The following is a 19,999-nucleotide window of genomic DNA, read 5'->3' on the forward strand; positions in this document are numbered from 1 at the left end:
AAAGGAAGGGGACATCTTCTTTATCCCATGAAGACGCCAACTTGGAATCCGTTAACGAGCTTCAAAGCCCGCCAAGGATTCGAACAAGAGGACGTCCAAAAAATAGGCTAGGTTCAAAGTTGGACAAACAGATTGCAAATGCCACAAAGAAGAAGACGAAAGTTTTAAGCGAGGTAAAAGTAATGTTCTTTAAATTTGTGGCGATTGAGTTTATTTTTCTCGTTAATAGTTTAGCTAATGTGTGAGTGTTATATTCAGATAAACCTGTTTGATGCTGCATCAGCGGTGCATTCAAATTCCAGCCAATATCAAGGACACGTTATGAATTATCAGTTCAGGGTACCAGCAGCAGGGGATAACTCTTTGGGTGTATAGTTTTAGAGAATATGGGTGTAAAAGCACTGTTCTTTTGGGTGTATTTTTGTTCATTGACAATTTATATATAGATATATATATAGATACACATAGAACAAAAGCTGTAAAAATTCGCAGGTTATGGGTGTATATTTGATTTGATGTTTTTCTTCATATTTTAGTACTTGTAATTCATACATTTTGAATACAGCACAGACAGTTTGAGTGTATATTTTATGCAATCTTGGGTGTATTATTAGACCTGCGTTGGGTGTAACAGTTTATAATTTGCGTTTATATATGCCTTGATTTTTTTCTTCATATTTTACCACCTGTAATACAGCTTTTGAATACAGCACAGACAGTTTAACAGCACAGATAGTTTAACTATGGAAAAAAATATACATGGAATAGAAGTTGTTGATAAATGGCAAATATTTACAGCATTTGTTCAATTTACAAACTACCCAGCAGTTGGATTACGCAGTTTCTATATCAGTAGAATTTATCTGACAAAACGGACTCAATAATACAGAGGATGGCTTCGACAGCCTTATAGCATTACTCTCTCTAATTGCCCGATCTCTCTCTTTATTCATCTCACTGAATAGTATCCGCGAAGCATACTCCACTCTATAGTGGTCCACCTCCTCCTACAATTAAAAAGTATATTCTGTTTAAACAGCAATATTAATTCAGTAAAGTAATACAGAGTTATATAGTTCTAAAGACAGTTACCTGTGGCCAATTATCCCATTCATACTTCCCCTTTTTAATGTTTTCCGGCTCAATTAACTCCATCTACTTCATAACGTAGATAGCGCAGTCATAGCTGAAAACGAAAAAAATAAATTACAAATCTCATTTACGAAAGTTTAATGTTCAGAGTCACAAATTTATACCTTGATTTTTGGCTTGATATTTTAACATATGATGATTTAATTTCCTTCTCCTTCTCGCCTTTCTTCAGAACTTCTCTGCCGGCATATGTTATCAATCTTGAAAATACATATCCCTTAAATACCAAAACAAATCAGTAATACACCCGAATGAATGCACAAGATACACCCAACTGAATGAACAATATACACCCAACACAACTAACGAAATAGACCTAAATATTAAAGTAAAGAAGACAGAGGCAACTTACAGTGAATTTATTAACCTTCTTTCTCTCTTCGCCGGGAGCTTTTTTGTGTAGCGGGTCAAGTATATGACATCTCCGCTTCGTTGTATCTATCAGCCATAACCACCAATGCCCCGAGTAGCAAACAGGTGCAAAAATCTGAAGGATTGCCACATTTCAACAGTGTGTTATTTTATTTGGCATATAAGTAAAGAAGCGTACTAACAAATTTAGCAATATGGATGTGAAGTTAATTTTTTTGCATCTATGAAGGGAATAAAACTCGGGTAGTCTTCCACCCTGAATTCCTTATTCGTTTTCGGTGATATGAATTCCCCGTTTGGGTGATCCGAAAGTGCCATGTTCTGCAAGAATTGCAAAACAAGAAATAAAATACTGAAAATACACACAAGTGAATACTTTAAATACACCCAAATGACTACACAACTTACACCCAATTGAACGTAAAAAATACACCCAAATCAATACAGAAAATACAGCCAAAGTTCGTAGAAGTAACACTTACCACAATATCGGGGGGGGGGGGAGACAGTATATTTGTTCTTGAAACCTCTTTTCATTTTTCTGGTTGAGGATGAGGCAGATGGCAGATACAATCTAGAAATATATGCCGAAATCAATTTTACATTAATAAACATTGCAGTTGACTTTGGTGTAAAAACATTAATGTTATTCTAATATTACCCTAGATTCTATATCACTTTTTGCCTGGAGGGATGCAAGGTGCATTCTAATCAAAAGGTATTCATCTTGGGCAATTAGAGTGCACATGTGCTCATACTCGTTAGTATTGCCATCTGCGTCTTCCTTCAGTCGCGTCCCCCAGATGTAGCACTTTTGTTTCATATCATCCGTAATCTGATTCATTCCCCCAGGAGTTTCAAACTTCCCAGAACTTTCCCCCCAGTCTCCCTTTGAATTTGTGGACTTTTGTTTTTTCCCTTCGCCGCACTGCTTGCTATTTTTTGGACCAAATCGTCTAATTGTTCTATCAAATTTGCAGCTTCTGGAGATTTTGCCCTTTCTGTCTCCTGTGTTGACGCTCCCTCCTGGCTTGAATCAGTCAATCCAAGGCTGAATGATGGCACCCCTGAATCTGTTTTAGGAACATAGGATGTTGTCCGTGCCATCATCAACAGGGCAGCAACGTCTTCTGCGGCTGGATGACTGCGTCATCATGTATAAGAATAAGAATAAGAACAAAAATATACGGATGATAAGCAAAGATTGATTTTAGTCTGATGAATTTACATTTTAGTTGGAGCTGGGGGAAGCGTGGGTGTGGTTTCTTGAAGTTGTTTGGGGGTTTCAGGAGTGCTGCACAGTTACACAAAATTAATCATGGCGTAAAAAAAACTAATCAGGAACAATATACACCTAAACTGTTAGCAAATATACACCCAAACTCTAAACAAATATACACCCAATACTATTTCTTACGTTTCTGTAGTCCCTTCAATCTGTAGCATAGGGGTTGGTTCAAAATCTGTCTCAGTGGTTGTTTGGGATGTCGGCACAAAAACCTGAATCGGGACTCTAAACAAGAAGAAAAAAGAAGGGTTAACAACGCCTTTGAAAATAATAAGGTTATAAGGTTGAAATATTCTTGGAAAACTCACATTGTAAGCGCATCCGACGGTGTCTGTTCCCTCACAACCATCATATTCGAATCAGCCGGACTCAACCTAAAATACACCCAAAGAAGGTCAAAAAATACACCCGAACAATTCAAAAAGAAGACAGGCTTTGTTTTTTGAGAACTTACATACTTGCAGTTTTTGCTTTTTTTTCCTGCCTTTTTTTTCTTGAATAAAATAATAAAGGGCTTTTTTTTTCTAAAAAAAATATATATAGAATTAGAAGTAGAAGGTAATAGAAGAACAAAAGTAACGGTTATTTGAAAGAGAAATTACATGCTCTCTGACGGCTGATTTACACTACTCTGTTCTGTGCGTCCTTGAGAGGAAGGATAATCACTTCCCAAGTTCACAACCGGTATTCTAAAACAGATTTGATGTTATTCAGACAAAATAAGATACAGGTATAAAATACACCCAAATGAATGCACAAGATACAACCAACCGAATGGACAATATACACCCAACACAACAAACGAAATATCCCAACTTAATAAACAACATACACCCAACTTGATCAACAAAATACACCCAAATGGTTCCACAAAATACACCCAAATCATGATAACAATATTTTATTAAATAAAGCTTCTTACATTTCAGAGGACACATAGCGACCTTCTGTCGATCGCAGGTCTGCTTGGTTCTCCCTGCGAAACAAGAAACAATTATTAGCAAACAAAACACACCAAAATCTGAAATAGACACCCCACCAATACATACCCCTCTGCAGCAGATTTATCAACGTTTTCCCTTAGCCATTCTTCTAGTTCGTCACTTGATATTTCATATCTCTCACTACATTCATAAAAGAAGATGTTAACAAAAATAATTACGATGATAGACGGTAATATAGCTTACGAGGTACTGTACCCATCAAAGTATTGATCTTCTTCAGGAGGTGAATCCTCCACAACAACTTTTTTCTTTTTTGGTTGTGTTCTGGGTGGAAAAAAAAGAGTACCAATGAAAAATAAAAAATTAATTTTATCACAGAATATTATCCAAAGAAGTGCTTACTTTTTTGGTGATGTTTTTGTCTTTTTCTTTTTCTTTTCCTTCTCCACCGGTGATGATTCTTCGCTCCTATAAGTTAATAAGAGACACTTCAGTTAATACACGAAATCTTTATAATGAAGCCAAAAGAAAGGAGTAATAATTTCAGGACATTACTCATCACTTGATTCAGATTCAGATTCTAAATCAGAATCTGACTCCTCTTGACTCTTCTTTCTTTTTCTGGAGTCCATTCTGGAAGGCAAACAATCATTATTTAGAACATACTAAAAAATACACCCAAATGAATGCACAAGATACACCCAACTGAATATATAATATACACCCAACGCAGCAAACGAAACACACCCAACTTAATAAATTACATACACCCAACGTGATCAACAAAATACACCCAACTCGAAAAAGAAATTACACCCAAGTATGGTACTTACTTTTTCCCCTTTTTGCTGCGGTGTTTTCTTCCTGAATCCTCTGAGTCTTCTTGAGTCTTAGATTCAGAGGTAGAAGTGTCACTGTCAGTAGTTGTTTCTGTCTCCGAAGACGATGTTGAACTCGCCTTCCTTTTTTGTTTTTTTTTTTTCTTTTTTTTTTCTTTTTTTTCATTTTTTCTCTTGCTCTTGTCTCCGCCATCTTCACAATCCCCTGAAACATTAGATATTTTAGCTAGCAGCATTCAAGTAAATAAAATACAACCAACATATTATGTTTACTTACCAAAATTTCCTCTCTTTCTGCAGTCATTCTTTCCACCAACTGCTCCTTAGTCCAGTTGGCAATCCAGGGCTTTGGTGGTCTTTCAGCCCTCTTCTTGCCTTTGTTTTTTGAAAGATGAAAGTAAATTATCATCAGGGCGAAGAGGCAGCCATCAATTGCCTTCTTTTTTTTTCTCCTTATAGTCTGTGATGCCCTTGACCATGAAGGTCAAAACATGCCCCCCCAGTTTCTCTCCGATATGCCGTCCATCTTAAAAATTGGGGCCAAGTGCACAGGCGATATTTTGTTTATCGTCGTTGGCAAAAGGAACGCCATCTATATATAGAGGATGAATATCCTCTTGAACATCAGGCGTTCCTCTTCGTTGCCAACGCCGATTTCCATCATCTCATCGGTAAGACTTTTGAGGGTCTTACTCTGGAATCTTCTAAAAATTATTTTGTCATCATCAGAAAGTTTCTTATACTCAACTTTCTCAGGAAATAGATCTCCTACAAAAAGGAAAACAAAAAAGTATCCAAGTCGGTTCAAATACACCCAATCATCAACTTAATATACACCTATAATTTTAAGCTAGTTACCTGTTGCATTGATGCCAAGCGCATCACCTATTATTTTTGGTGTTATTTTGAAAGAACCATATCCTGTTTTCAGTCTGTTCTCCCCATGTTTGAAGTTGTTTGCTAGCTCCCTTAACAGTTGGTGATCCACCCTTAGTGGTGGGATGTGCATCAACCCACCGAATCTGAGATCCCTCACAATCGCCTTCTTCTCCTCACTCATATTTCTGAATTTATCACTTAGGAGATGTGTGGCACACTTAAGGTCTTTTGTTTGGTTTCTTGCTGCCATTCTCTCTGAAACAAAAAATACACCCAAAGATATCAGTAAGATACACCCATATATCTGAGTCAGATACACCCATTAATAATAGTAAGATACACCCATTGATAACAGTGAGATACACCCATAGATATGATTCAGATACATCCATATATATATCAGTCAGATATCACTCAAACATGCTTCAATATCAAGCAACATTACAATGTCAAGCAGTATACACCCCCCAATCTACGGAATATACCCCCAAAAATCAGTTACCAGAAGATCTAGAACAACAAGAATAACAGGAGAACTTATAACAACAACGTAGAAGAACAGTGTAACAAAGAAGCAAGAATAACAGTAAACCCTAGAACAACGACGTAGAAGAAAAGTAAAACCTAGTTCGTAATCTGGAAAATATACAGGAATCTTAATGAACTTACCTTGAGTATTGTTGCTTTGTTTTCTCTTCAGATTCTTGATGGAGAGTTTGATGGTGTGTTGATGGAGGTTTCGAAGGTTAGCGACGACTTGTATATTTTGAACTTCGATTTTCGCTCGAAAACGGAAGGGTTGCTTTGTATTCGAATCGGTTTGAGAAGTGGAAGAAGTGAAAGAGTCTGTCATTACTCCTAGGATACGTAACCGTTTGAGTGTTGAGCGCGTGAATGTGACGCTCCATGTAATCCTTCTTCATGCGCATGAGTTGTATTTGGGCTGGGTCAACTTGTAAGCTTGTAAACTTGTAGCAGACCCGAAAAATTAAATCTTGTTTGATACGATTTGATTCAATATGAAGATTACCATTAAATTTTTAGACTAAAACATCGCTAAATTAATAAGTTCTAATTTTTTCATATAAAATATGGAAAGGACATTAATCGAATCTTAAAAATATTAGTGTTTGAAAATCTTTTATATATGTTAAAGAGATTATATACTAATAAATTAATGTTAAATTTAATAAATGAAATTTATTACTCTAAAAAAATAAGATATTATTTTTATCACCTTTTCACGACAAAATATTTATGGCAAGAGGTTTTTAATTTTTTATTTTTTTAGAAAAAGAAACTCTCTCAAAAAAATAAGGTGCATAGATAAAATTTAATAAGTAATTGAGTTTGGAACATTCACGAATCTCTATCTTTCGAAGACTTGCAGGATATCTAATTATAAGAAGGATTTATAGAACAGGACAATGGCTTACGGTAAGTTGATACAGCATACTGAGCATAGGCATGTCATCCTCCTTTAAGCATGTCATCCTCCTTTAAAGCTCTCCAGCTTTAGGTCTTGCATGTTATGTAATGTAACATATTTCAACCTACTAATCTGTTAAATGCAAAGATCTTTTAGCATGAGAAAATAGCTAAAAAAAGGAGAAAATTATATAAATATAATTAATCAAAACAATATTCTCAATCTTTGTAAAAAATTTAATTATTAAAATAAAATGATACATAAAATGGTTAATATACATTTTTTTTGTTATTAAAGATTTAAATTTGATTTTATAATTTTTTTGTGAATTCTATTAAATAGATATAGAGACTCAAGAGACATGTGAAGATTGAATCATAATAAAATTCTTTGTTTTTTACTAATTTATTATTTTTTTTTCTTATAATTATTATTTTTTGTTGTTATTAATAATGATCTATTTTGAAGAATGAAAAAAATAATATTTAATCTTATATATAATTGATTTTTATTTTTTATTGTTTTAATTTTAAAATTTGTGTAGTTCATGATGGTGGTGTATATTACTACTAATTTTTTAAGGACTACTTTTGTCTTTTTATTTTTAGATATTGTATAATTTTTTAACTATATTATTTCAAGTATATTATGCATGTATATTTTACACTTCTATTTTATGATTTAAGCATAAGATTCTGTGTAGTAAAGTATTATAAAAAGTACTTAAGACAATTCCATATTCATTCCATCCCTTCTACCACATACCAAACTTCAATTTTATCAATTTCATTTCAAACAATCCACAACCAAAACAACATGATTCATCATTATACATTATCATAATCAAACACCAAACTCATCAATCAACAAAGTCATCATTCATCAATTCATTTTCAATATAATTCTATGTTTCTATCAAGGTTATTAAACATCCACATACGTATACATTTTTAACCTATCATATGATTATGTAACCTACGTTTTTATGAAACATTATATATTATCTACGGCAACCTAAACCCATACCTTGGTCGATTCCTCCCTAAACTCGGAACACCTCAATTATCCACTGTTTCTCAATCTCCAAAGTTCCAACTCCTCACCAATTGAATTTCTAACTCCCAGAATTCAATATTTCAAGCTTTTAATATCTACCAATTTAACTCCTAGTCACCAAATTCAACACAATTCAATCTATTTCCATGAAATTCACCAAATTAATACTAGGGTTTACATAATTGAATAACCACAAGGGTTTAGAGTTTTCTTACCTTACCTATGGATTAATTAGACAAAATCCAACAATTATTCACCTGCAATGTCTTAGATGAGTATGGAAAAATTATGCCATTTGAGTTATAACTCATTGGCTGTGATTGTATCTTTTTGTTAAGCACAAGAAGAGAAAAATGAATTGTATTTGAGTATTATGAAAGTAATTTTGCAATCTCATAAAATATTTTTTTAATAAATATTTGATTATTAAATTATATAAAATTTTCACGTTTTGTCTTTTACATTAGTTTGATAAAGAAAATCACTTAAAATATAGATTTTTAAGTACCAGATTTACATAATTACATGAATATTAAGACATGTTGAACCTAATTTTTTTTGTTTTTTATTTAATGTGTTTTGAATTTAACTATATACTAATTTTTAGAATTTTGAATATTTTGTGAATGACAATATAGTATAGATAAATTTATTTTTTTTTAAATGGCATTTATCTTTGTATACTATTCTGGCCGGTTCCGGCTAGCCTAAAGCCTAAATCCGAGTAACCGGCCGACCCGACAGCTTTACGCAACCTGAATCGGGAGGCGAGCCAGATGTCACCTCCCCTTCCACGAGGTACCTGAGTACCTGACAGTTGGGAAGGAAACTTCCTAGAAGGTGGGTCTGCCCATGTGAACCTGCTCTAATACAGACTATATTAGGGAGGGTCCTACCCCTCCCCAAAGGTACGACACCTATCCTTTATTCTATCTGTCGCGTTCGTACGGACACTGATTTGAGCGTCGAAGTCCTTTTGCAAGTGCTCCAATTCCAAGCCGTCAGCTCGACGGGACCTCACGCCTCGACCTCACCCCCTTCACGCTAGCCCGGGAGACCCTGACGCACGAAAGCGAACCGAATCCAATTTTCTTACCTCTTTCAGGCATTTGGCATATCCTACTCGTTCAAAGTCTAGCTACCGAACATATACTTAATAAAAAATTTACATAATTAATAGATTTTAACTAAATATATAAAGCACTAGTAAAACAGGAAGCTAAAAATATATTTATGTTTTTTACATTAATTCTAAAAATTTTATATAAGAAAAAAGATATTACTTACATGATTTTACAAATAAATTTATTGATTTGGATAATAAAATTATCCATTATTTTTTTTTTTTGTAAATTTAGGTTAGTTTAAATATAAATTGGTTGTTACACCTTGCTCTTTTCCAAAATGAGCACTATAAAATATTACATAAAATTTGTTTCTTAAAAGATATATTATATAGGAATTTTTTAAAATAATTTGTTAAATTATTTTGTTAAAATTATATTTTTTATTTATTAGATTTTTTAAAAATGATATAAATACTAAAAATATATGTCTTTACTCTTTACAAATATATATACAGTTAAATGTTATATGTTTGATAAAGATGCGCAGTCATTTACCTAGTCTTGTAAAAGGTTGGGTTGCCCACCCAACTTGAAACAAGATACCACCATATCCTGTTATGAGGTTAAGTTTTCCGGGCACATCTTGTGAGGTTATATACTAATAATAGTAGTAGAAGAATTAACAGATGTAATGATGTAAATTTGGGTAGTATTTTGTTTTATTTATTAGGTACTCTTTAGGTACTCTAATGTATATAGTTTGTTAAAATAAATTTATTAAAATTTAAGTGTTTAGTACTTTATGTAGTGAAATATTATTTCTATAATCTTTTTTATGATAAAATATTTATAGTGAGAGGTTTAGTCTTATTTTAGAAAAGAAATTTAGAAAGACAAAGTGAAGAAATAGAATTTAGTATTATGGACATTTCCAAACTCATCATCAACATATTCTAACTTACTACTAATTTATTCAATGTAAAATCTTTCAGCATGGAAAGATGATAAAAAAAAAAAGGAAAAATTACACAAATGCAATTTTCATAACAATCCTCTCAATCTTGCAAAATGTTGGATAGCCCACCCAATACTTGAAACAAGATGCCACCATATCCTAATATGGTTAAATATAAAGATCTTTCAACATGGAAAGATGATAAAAAAAAAAAAAAATTACACAAATACAATTTTCATAACAATCCTCTCAATCTTGCAAAATGTTGGATAGCCCACCCAATACTTGAAACAAGATGCCACCATATCCTAATATGGTTAAATGTTTATCCTCTTGTAAGGTTTAAGTTTGCTTAACATATCTTGTAATTGAAGCTATATATTAATAATAGTATTATAAGTATGTAATTAATTAAGTACTCGGTACGTACTCTCATGTATATAGTTGGATAGAATAAATTTATTAGGATTTAGATGTTTAAAATTTTATGTAGTGAGATATTATTTTTATCAATCTTCTTAAGATAAAAATATTTATTGTAAGAGTAGGACAAATCATTCAAGCTTGGAACATTCACAGATTTCTATATTCTCAAGACTTTGTAAAATATCCAATTGTATGAAAGGTTTTTAGAGTAGAACATTTGCTTATGGTAAGCTGAAATGGCTTAGTATGTTCCCTTCCTTTAAAGCTCTCCACTCTCCTAGATCTTACATATTATGCAATTTAAGATATTATAAAGATTTAAAATCAGTTAAGATTCTACCAGACTCATCAATATATTCCAACTTATTAATTTGTTCGATGCAGAGATCTTTTAGCATTAAAAGATGTTCAAGAAAAAGAAAAATTACACAAATACAATCTTTAAAATAATACTTTTAATGTTACAAAATACTTGATATAGTTAAATGTTTGATCCTCTTATGAGGTTTAAATTTGTCTAACATATCTTGTAATTGAGGCTATATATTAACAATAGTATTATAAGTATGTAATTATATGAATTTGGCTAGTATTTTATTTTGTTAATTAGGTACTCCGTATGTATTCTCATGTATATAGCTTGTTAGAATAAGTTTATTAGGATTTAGATATTTATGTGGTTTATGTAGTGAGATTTTATTTTTATTATTTTTATTAGTGACAAAGTATCTGTTGTAAGAGGTTTAGCTTTTTTTTTTTTTAAGAAAAAGAAACTTTTTCATAAAAAAAGAAAAAGGTAAACAAATAAAAAACATTCAAGCTTAGGACATTCACAAATCTCTATATTCTCAAGACTTATATAAGATATCTAATTGAGCTAGCTTAAACATGTTATCCTCCTTCAAAGCTCTCCACCCTTTAGGTCTTACATATTATGAATGTAAGAGATTGCAAAGATGTAAAACTAATTTAGGATTCTACTAGTCTCGTCATCAACATATTCTAACTTACTAATTTGTTCAATGCAAAAATATTTTAGCATTAAAAAATGTTAAAAAAAATTACACAAATACAATCTTTAAAATAATGTTCTCAATCTTGTAAAATGCTACATTATCCACTAACCTGATATGATATGGTTAATGTTTGATCCTCTTATGAGGTTCAAATTGTCTAATATATCTTGTAATTGAGGCTATATATTAATAATAGTATTATAAGTTTGTAATGATGTAAATTTAATTTGTATCTTATTTTATTAATTAGGTATTCCATGTATATATCTTGTTAGAACAAATTTATTAAGGTTTAGGTATTTATGACTATGTGTAGTGAGATATTATTTATGGCTATATAAATTTAGTTTGTATTTTACTTTGTTAATAAATAGCAAGTTTGTTTCTACATACAAAGAGTGTGTGTTCTAGTGTGGTATAAATAAATTTAAATAATGTCCCTTAACATCGTAATAAATGCGATATAACCATTGAAGTAAGTAATTTTTTATATGTTTTTAATATGGTGAATATTATCCAACACCCTCTAAAATAATATGTAGGTTATTCTTTATAATGTGTCAAATTTTAATTGCTCATTATCTTAACCATAGTTGAATTATTTTGTAATTTATTATTTGAGATGGTAATGCTATAATTTCTTAAAATTTCAAAATCTCACTCCCATTAATTGAAGCACCTTTCTATTATATTCCTCGATTCTTCCTTCATCGCGTAGTTTCGATCCTTTCAAGCATCGTCGTCGCGGTCGTGATAAGAAGCGCTGACGTCTACTGTCCTCTCACGCAATCTCTCTTTTTCGAGTGCATCATTCCTTAACTACGTCGTTGAATTCCCTCTTTCTGCTGTGGATCACTCCTTACTAACATAATTAATGATTAGTTTGGTTATTAAATTTTTTATTAAAAAATATATTTATTTAATTACATAATAGAACATATATTCATATGTAGAATATAATATAATAAAATAAATCTATTTAGAGTACTTAAAATATAATTAAAATCATAAATATATAAATATAATAGTAAAATTTGTACTCTAAACAAGTAAACATATGCTTTATCATACATAAATCATTTAAAAAAATTGAATAAATTGTTAGAATTAATAACAAAAACTTAAAATGATAAAATCTAACTTTTTTATCATATTTTTTATAATATTTTATTTTTTTAGTTTTTAATTTATTAGTACTTTATTATTTAATTAATGATTAAACAAATTATTTTTATGAGAAATTATTTTTTGTATTATCTTAAAAAGGAGACTAATATAACAATTTAAAAAAATAACGTAAAAATAATATTTTAAATAAAAAATATTTAATATTAAAATTTTTATATACAAAAATAAATTGTATAAATATTTAAGAGTTAAATATAAAATATATGTCTAGAATAAATAAAACATATAAATAGAATTATTCTTGAGAAATAAAAAATTATTTTTGTTTATTTTATTTATTTTAGGAATGTATTTCATATTTATCTCTTAAATATTTATACAATTTATTTTGACATTTAAAAATTTTAATATTAACTATTTTTTATTTAAAATATCATTTTTATGTTATTTTTTAAACTGTTATATTGATCTCTTCTTTAGAATAATACAAAAAATAATTTGTTTAATTATTAAGTAAATAATGAAGTACTAATAAATTAAAATTTAAAAGAATAAAAATACTATAAAAAATACTTGTAAAAAAGTTGGATTTTATCATTTTAAACTTGTGTTATTAATTTTAACCATTTGTTTATTTTTTAAAATACTTTATGTATGATAAAAGATATGTTTACTTGTTTAAAATACAAATTTTATTATTATATTTATATGTTCCTGATTTTAATTATACTTTTAAATACTCTGAATAGATTTTATTTTATTATATTATACGAGTATATGTTCCATCATGTAATTAAATAAAAAAAATATTTTTTAATAAAAAAATTTAATAACCAAACTAACCATTAATTATGTTGACAAGGAGTGATCAACTGCTAAAAGAAGGTTCGAGTGAGAGGATAGGAGATAACAATAAAGTCAGCACTGGCTATATTGGGAAGGACGGTAAAGTTACGGACGACGAGAATTTAACGACGTCGTTAAGAAATGATGATGACGACGTTGGCGTTCCTTATCACGACAGCGATATTTGGAAGGACGGAAACTACGCAATGAAGAAAGAATGGAGGAGTGAAAAGTTGTTTTAATGGAAGTGGGTTTTTTTTTTTGGTGACTTCTGTCTATGGAAGTGGGTTTTGATATCTTAAGAAATTATATCATTACCATCTCAAATAATAAATTACAAAATAATTTAACTATAGTTAAGATGATGACCAATTAAAATTTGACACATTATAAAAAATAACTTACATATTATTTTAAAGGGAGTTGGGTAGAATTCACCTATATAGGGATGTTTGTAGTGGATATGTGGGTTGAATGACTAAGGTGGCCAAGACCACCAACAAATTTAAATGGGACACGTGATAGAGTTTGGCATGAATGAATTGATAATTTGACCCCAGTAATCAAGTAGCTAATGTGCTAGGATAAAATCTATGAATTATTAAATAGTTATTAACCAATAATTATTAACAATTTAACCAAAATAGCAAATCATGGAGACAAATTTGTAAATTTTCAGTAAGATTGAGCAAGTTGGAACTTGAAAGAGCGACAGTATGAAGCATCGAGGATGAACTAGAGTTTCAAGTGTTGTTGGTGGTTAAGTCGCGTAAGCCAATTAAGGGTGGCAAAGCGGGCCGACCCGTCTCAACCCGCCCCGCTCCGCCTAAGTCCGTCCCATAAACGGGGCGGACCGGCCCGCCCCGCCAACTAAAATGAGTTTAAAATGTTAGCTCGCTCCGTTTTTTGGCGGATTGGCGGGTTGGCGGGCTAGTCCGCTTCTTTTTTTTTTAAAAATAAAATTCATTAAAATTAACTAAAAAATAATAATTAAAAAATCAAATATAAATAAAAAATAGCCAAATTATAATATAAATTTTTTACTATTTCTTTTTATTTTTAACTTCAATAAAATTGTTCAAAATAATATTTGTCAATAGAATCATCTTTATTTTAAAAAATAAGTCACATAATTTGAGCCTATATACGAAATTGTAAAATAAAATAAATAAAGTTAATAACTAAAAAAAGACTAAAAACAAAAAATGAAAAAAAAGTGTTTAAAAATTCTATAATTATTAATTTTATAATAATAATCACTCTTTTATTTAATAAAAAAAAATAAAAATCTTTGGCCCGGCGGACCGGCCCGTCCCGTCCCGCCAAAACCCGCCAATTTGGCGGTGCGGGTTTGACGGGTTTTTTTAATTTGGCGGGCTCCAAATCCTAACCCAACCCGCCTTTTTTAGCGGGGTTAGCGGATCGGCCCGACGGACTCGACTCGTTTTGCCACCCCTAAAGCCAGTAGGAGGGTGATTTTCGGCGTGCAGTCGGCGGCAAAAATAGTGGCGGACAGGAGCAGCGGCTATCGTGGTGCATTGAAGGGTTGCGTTGGTGAGGGTTGCGTTGAACTAGACTCCTGGTCCTGTGCACCCACTAAGAGCATCATTAAATAGTATCGATTACTAAAGCTTCTCCGGCAATGACCAATGGCTACGTGTCGAAAGGGAATCTATTCCAAATGGAATAGATTTCCATTTGGAAAGAACCCCTTAAAAGTTAAGGGATCCCGCCCTCCTTTAATTCATATCTCGATTTTAACTCTCTCCAAATGAAATCTATTCCAAACATATATACCATGGTTCCTTACTTCGACAGGGTACAAATACTTGCAGGTCAACAAATACTTGCAGGTCAACAAATACTTGCAGATCTTATAGTATTATTCTAAATATAATTAATTTTTATAAATATTAAATAATAAGAATATAAGGCTGGTAAGATATCCAATTGTAAAAAGGATTTCTAGAGTAGAAAAGCTGGCTTAGCGTGTTATCCTCCTTCAAAGTTCTTTACTCTCTTAGGTCTTAAATGTTATGCAAAGTAAGAGATTGCAAAAATGTAAATTCAGTTAGGACTTTATTAGATTGATCATCAACATATTCCAACTTACTATTTTGTTCAGTGCAATCTTTAAAATAAGGAAAAGTATGAGGAGCTAATGAAATATCTGAACAATGTGTACAATGGAGGTTTATGGAGTATTAGAGATATAATCATTAGTGTTACCTTTTTCCATCAGTTGAAACTTTTGGGATGAGTGGTATCATGACATGATATTAGAATGTTAGATCCAAAAGGTCAAGACTTCAATTCTTGGTGAATCCCAAAATTAGCTTAATCTTTTGGGAAGATGTTTATTATCCCTAATACTCTGATGATTATTCTAGATAGTATGGAGGATGTTCATTTTGTAACTCAATAGCTCATTGTACATATTGTACAAATAGTCCATTGTCTCTCTAGCAGGATCCTTAAAATAATGCTTTCAATCTTGTAAAATGCTGCATTGTTTACCCAACTTTAAACAAAATGCCACCATATCCCGATATGGTTAAATGTTTGACACTCTGATGGTGAAGTTCAACTTTGTCGTCTAACATATCTTGTAACTGAGGTTATATATTAATAATAGGATTATAAGTATTTAATTATGTAAATTTGGTTGGTATTTTACTCTGTTAATTAGGTATTCTGTATATATGGTTTTCTGTAGTGAGATAAAAACTCTCTCTCGAAATAAAAAGAAAAAAAGAAAAAAAAGATGAACCAATAGAACTTGGTAAGCATTTAAGTTTGGGACATTCACAAACAAAAAAATTTTAGCATTGGAAGCTAGTCAAGAAAAGAAAAAATTATACAAATACAATCCTTACAAACAATGTTCTCAATCTTGCAAAATGTTGGATTGCCACCAAACCAAAAATAAGATGCCACCATATTCTGGTATGGTTAAATGTTTGATCCTCTTATGAGGTTCAAGTTTACCTAACACATCTTGTAATTGAGACTATATATTAATAATAATATTATAAGAATTAACATATATGTAATTATATAAATTTGGTTGGTATTTTATCTTATTAATTAGGTAATTTTTAAGTACTCTAATGTGTATAGTTTGTTAGAGTAAATTAATTAAGGTTTATGTGTTCAGGATTTTATGTAGTGAGTAAACTTGTATATATATATATATATAGATTATGGTAATAACAAAAGTGTGTGATTCTATCTTTCAACTATCTTTCTTTTCTTCCTTTGGAATTTTTCTCTCATATATATGGTGTTCCACTTTTTCACTATCCAATTCTACATGTTTGAATAGAGCTTTGTCATGGTGCAATGAGTTTTATTACAACAAATTTTCAAAACTTTAAAAGGATAATTGTTCAGTTTCAACCAATCCAAGCCACTTCCAAATTCAACATCAATTTTCTTCAAGATCCTTCAAGTTGTTACTATACTTCCATCCAAGTGAGACACTTAGCATTCGCAATCACTCTACTAACCACACTAAACTATCACACCTGATCCAAATTTGTGTACATCTATCTAAACTCAGAACAAAATTAGACTCATGGATGACACATTGCTCAAACTACCTCAGGGACCGGTACAACACATTCGTGCTGTCATGGCTACATGGCTCGTTGAGCCTAAAAATTATGCAGAGTGTATTATTGTGCATTCTACATGGAAGGACCTCAAACATCAATTCTATTAGGGTAATTTATTTCGGATTGCTGAACTTGAGGAGGATCTGTTCAACACAAAATAAGGTGAGTTATCCATCACTTATTACTATACAAATTGAAAGAGATATAGAAAGAACTAGATGAATTCATACTCATACTAACTTGTGCTTGTTTGAGTAATTGTAATGGTGAATTAGACATAATGAAGCAATATAGGTTGCAATCCTATATGATCTGTTTTCCTAGAGTTTTAAATGACTGATATGTAAATGTACGCTTCCAGATTATGTTGCTTTAGGCCCTTCCAGATGTGAATATTGCTTTCTCTCTACTTCTTTAACAAGAGAGACAAATGATGCATCTCATTGAACTAGATTCTAGAATGCGCTAGTAAATGCTATTTACACAAAATCTGTAGCTGCTAATGCCTTTGAGACATACCAGAGTAGCCAAGGAAGAACCAAATTTATCAACACTGAAGGTGAAAAAGGCCGTTTGGAGCCAACAATGTCAGAGGAAGAGGAAGGGGGTGTGATGGTAAAAGGTAGCAGCGGTACTGGGAGCGGAGCTCCCAAGCTTTGCTCGCATTGTGAAAAACAAGGTCATTTTGTGGATACATATTACCAGAAGCATGGCTTCCCACAAATCACTCTAATGGAGTTCCACATTCAGCTACTTCAGTGAACTCAATGCTAGTTGCAAGTAATGCAGAGTGCAGCCCCTAACCTGTTATAAAAAATGAAAGAAAAATCAGTTTGGATGGGATATTTCTCAGATAGGCAGAAGGAAGCACTTATTACACTATTCCAGTAACATAGAACCTCTTCATGATGGAAATTGAAAAATATTCATGCTCCTTCAGAGCTGTTCAAACTTCTTGGATCGGAGCTTTACTTCTCGACAAGCTTTCATCAAGGGATACTCCGCCAAGGCTGCACCATTAATTGATCTTCTCAAGAGTAATCACTCTTGAAAATGGCCAAAGGAGTATCAAAAGGCCTTTGATGAATTGAAGGCTATTATCATAGAAGGGTCAGTACTAGCACTGCCCGACTACTCAAAGGTGTTTGAAGTCTATACTGATGCTTCTGACTATGCTATTGGAGGAGTTTTGGTACAAAAAGGACATCCTATTGCCTTCGAGAGTTGTAAGTTGAATGATATAGAGAGGTGATACACTGTCCAAGAGAAGGATATGATCGTGGTGGTGCATTGTGTGAAAACTTGGTGACACTACTTGCTTGGTTTACACTTCATCGTCAAGACAGACAATGTGGCTACAAGCTACTTCTAAACTTAGAAAAAATTAAGCCCCAAACAAGTTAGGTGGCAAGATTTCTTAGCCAAGTTTGATTTTGAATTTAAATACAAGCCTGGCAAGACTAATGTGGTAGCAGATGCACTGAGCCTTAAGGCTGAGTTGGCAGCCATTTTTATGGTCAAAAGAGATATTGTGCATACCATCAAAGAGGGGTTGCATCATGATCCATTGGACAAAAAGTAGGTGGAGTAGGCTAGAGAAGGTAAAACCAAAAGATTTTGGTTAGAAGACAACCTTTTCTACACCAAAGGGAGAAGACTATACATCTCTAAGTGAAAAAATCTAAGGAGAAAGCTAGTGAAGGAATGCCACAACACCAAATAGGTTGGTCATCAAGGCCAACAAAGGACCTTGGCACTTATTGAATTTTTCTATTATTGGCCTCAAACGAGGGATGAAGTGGAGAGCTATGTGAATACTTGTCTTATGTGCCAACAATATAAGATTGAAAACAAGACATCAAGTGAATTTTTGGAACCTATGTTGCCACCAGAGCGACCGTGGCAAAGTGTGTCTTTGGATTTCATCTCTGCCTTACTGAAGTTTGAGGGGTTTGGATCTATCCTCGTGGTAGTGGATCGATTTTCGAAGTATGCTACCTTTATACCTACTCCTACTGAATACTGATTGCACTGCAGAGGAAGCATCATGAATATTCTTCAAGAATGTGGTAAAGTACTGAGGATTACCTAAGAGTATCAGATCTACGCTTCACAAGATGACTATGGACAAAGCTGTTCAAACTTTTTGGATTGGAGCTTCATTTTTGGATAAGCTTCCATCCTCAAATAGATGGACAAACTGAGAGAGTGAATGCTTTAGTCGAGTGTTATTTGAGACATTTTGTAAACGCTAATAAGAAGGATTGGACAAAACTCCTAGACATTGTTCAGTTCTCATACAATCTGCAAAGGAGTGAGTCCACAGAAAAGAGTCCATTCGAGATTGTGACTAGACAACAGCCACTTACACCATATTCTCTTTCTTCCTCTTACTCAGGAAAGAGCCCTGGAGCTTATCATATGATTAATTCATGGGAAGAATAGGCAGATGCCACTCGTTCTTACCTCGACAAAGCTGCAAAGAGGATAAAGAAATTAACAGATAAGAAGAAGAGGCATGAAAGATATCAAGTGGGAGATAAGGTAATAATTAAACTTCTTCCACAATAATTCAAAGCCTTTCACAAGGGTCATAAGGGCTTAATCCACAAATACGAAGGGCCATTTGAGATCATTGGGCATGTTGAAGAGATTTCTTACAAAATACAACTCCCTCCCTCTATGAAGATCCACCCGATTTTTCATGTGAGTATGCTTAAACCATATCATGAAGACCAAGATGAACTGAGTAGAGGTGACTCGAGTCATGCTCCGCTGTGGTGATTAGATCCTTTGATAGGAAAATCGAAGAGATCTTAGCTAATCGTGTCGTGCGACGAAGAAGAGTACCACCAAGTATCTAATACTTGATCAAGTGGAAAGGACTCCCGATAACCGATGCTAGCTGGAAAGCTCGTAAAGACTTGTGGCAATTTCAAGAACACTTAGAACGCTATCATGAACAGAACGTGACGAGGACGTCTA

Source organism: Arachis ipaensis, chromosome B3 (genome assembly GCF_059453495.1).
Source record: "Arachis ipaensis isolate K30076 ecotype BB chromosome B3, ASM5945349v1, whole genome shotgun sequence".
In the NCBI taxonomy this organism is placed as follows: domain Eukaryota; kingdom Viridiplantae; phylum Streptophyta; class Magnoliopsida; order Fabales; family Fabaceae; genus Arachis; species Arachis ipaensis.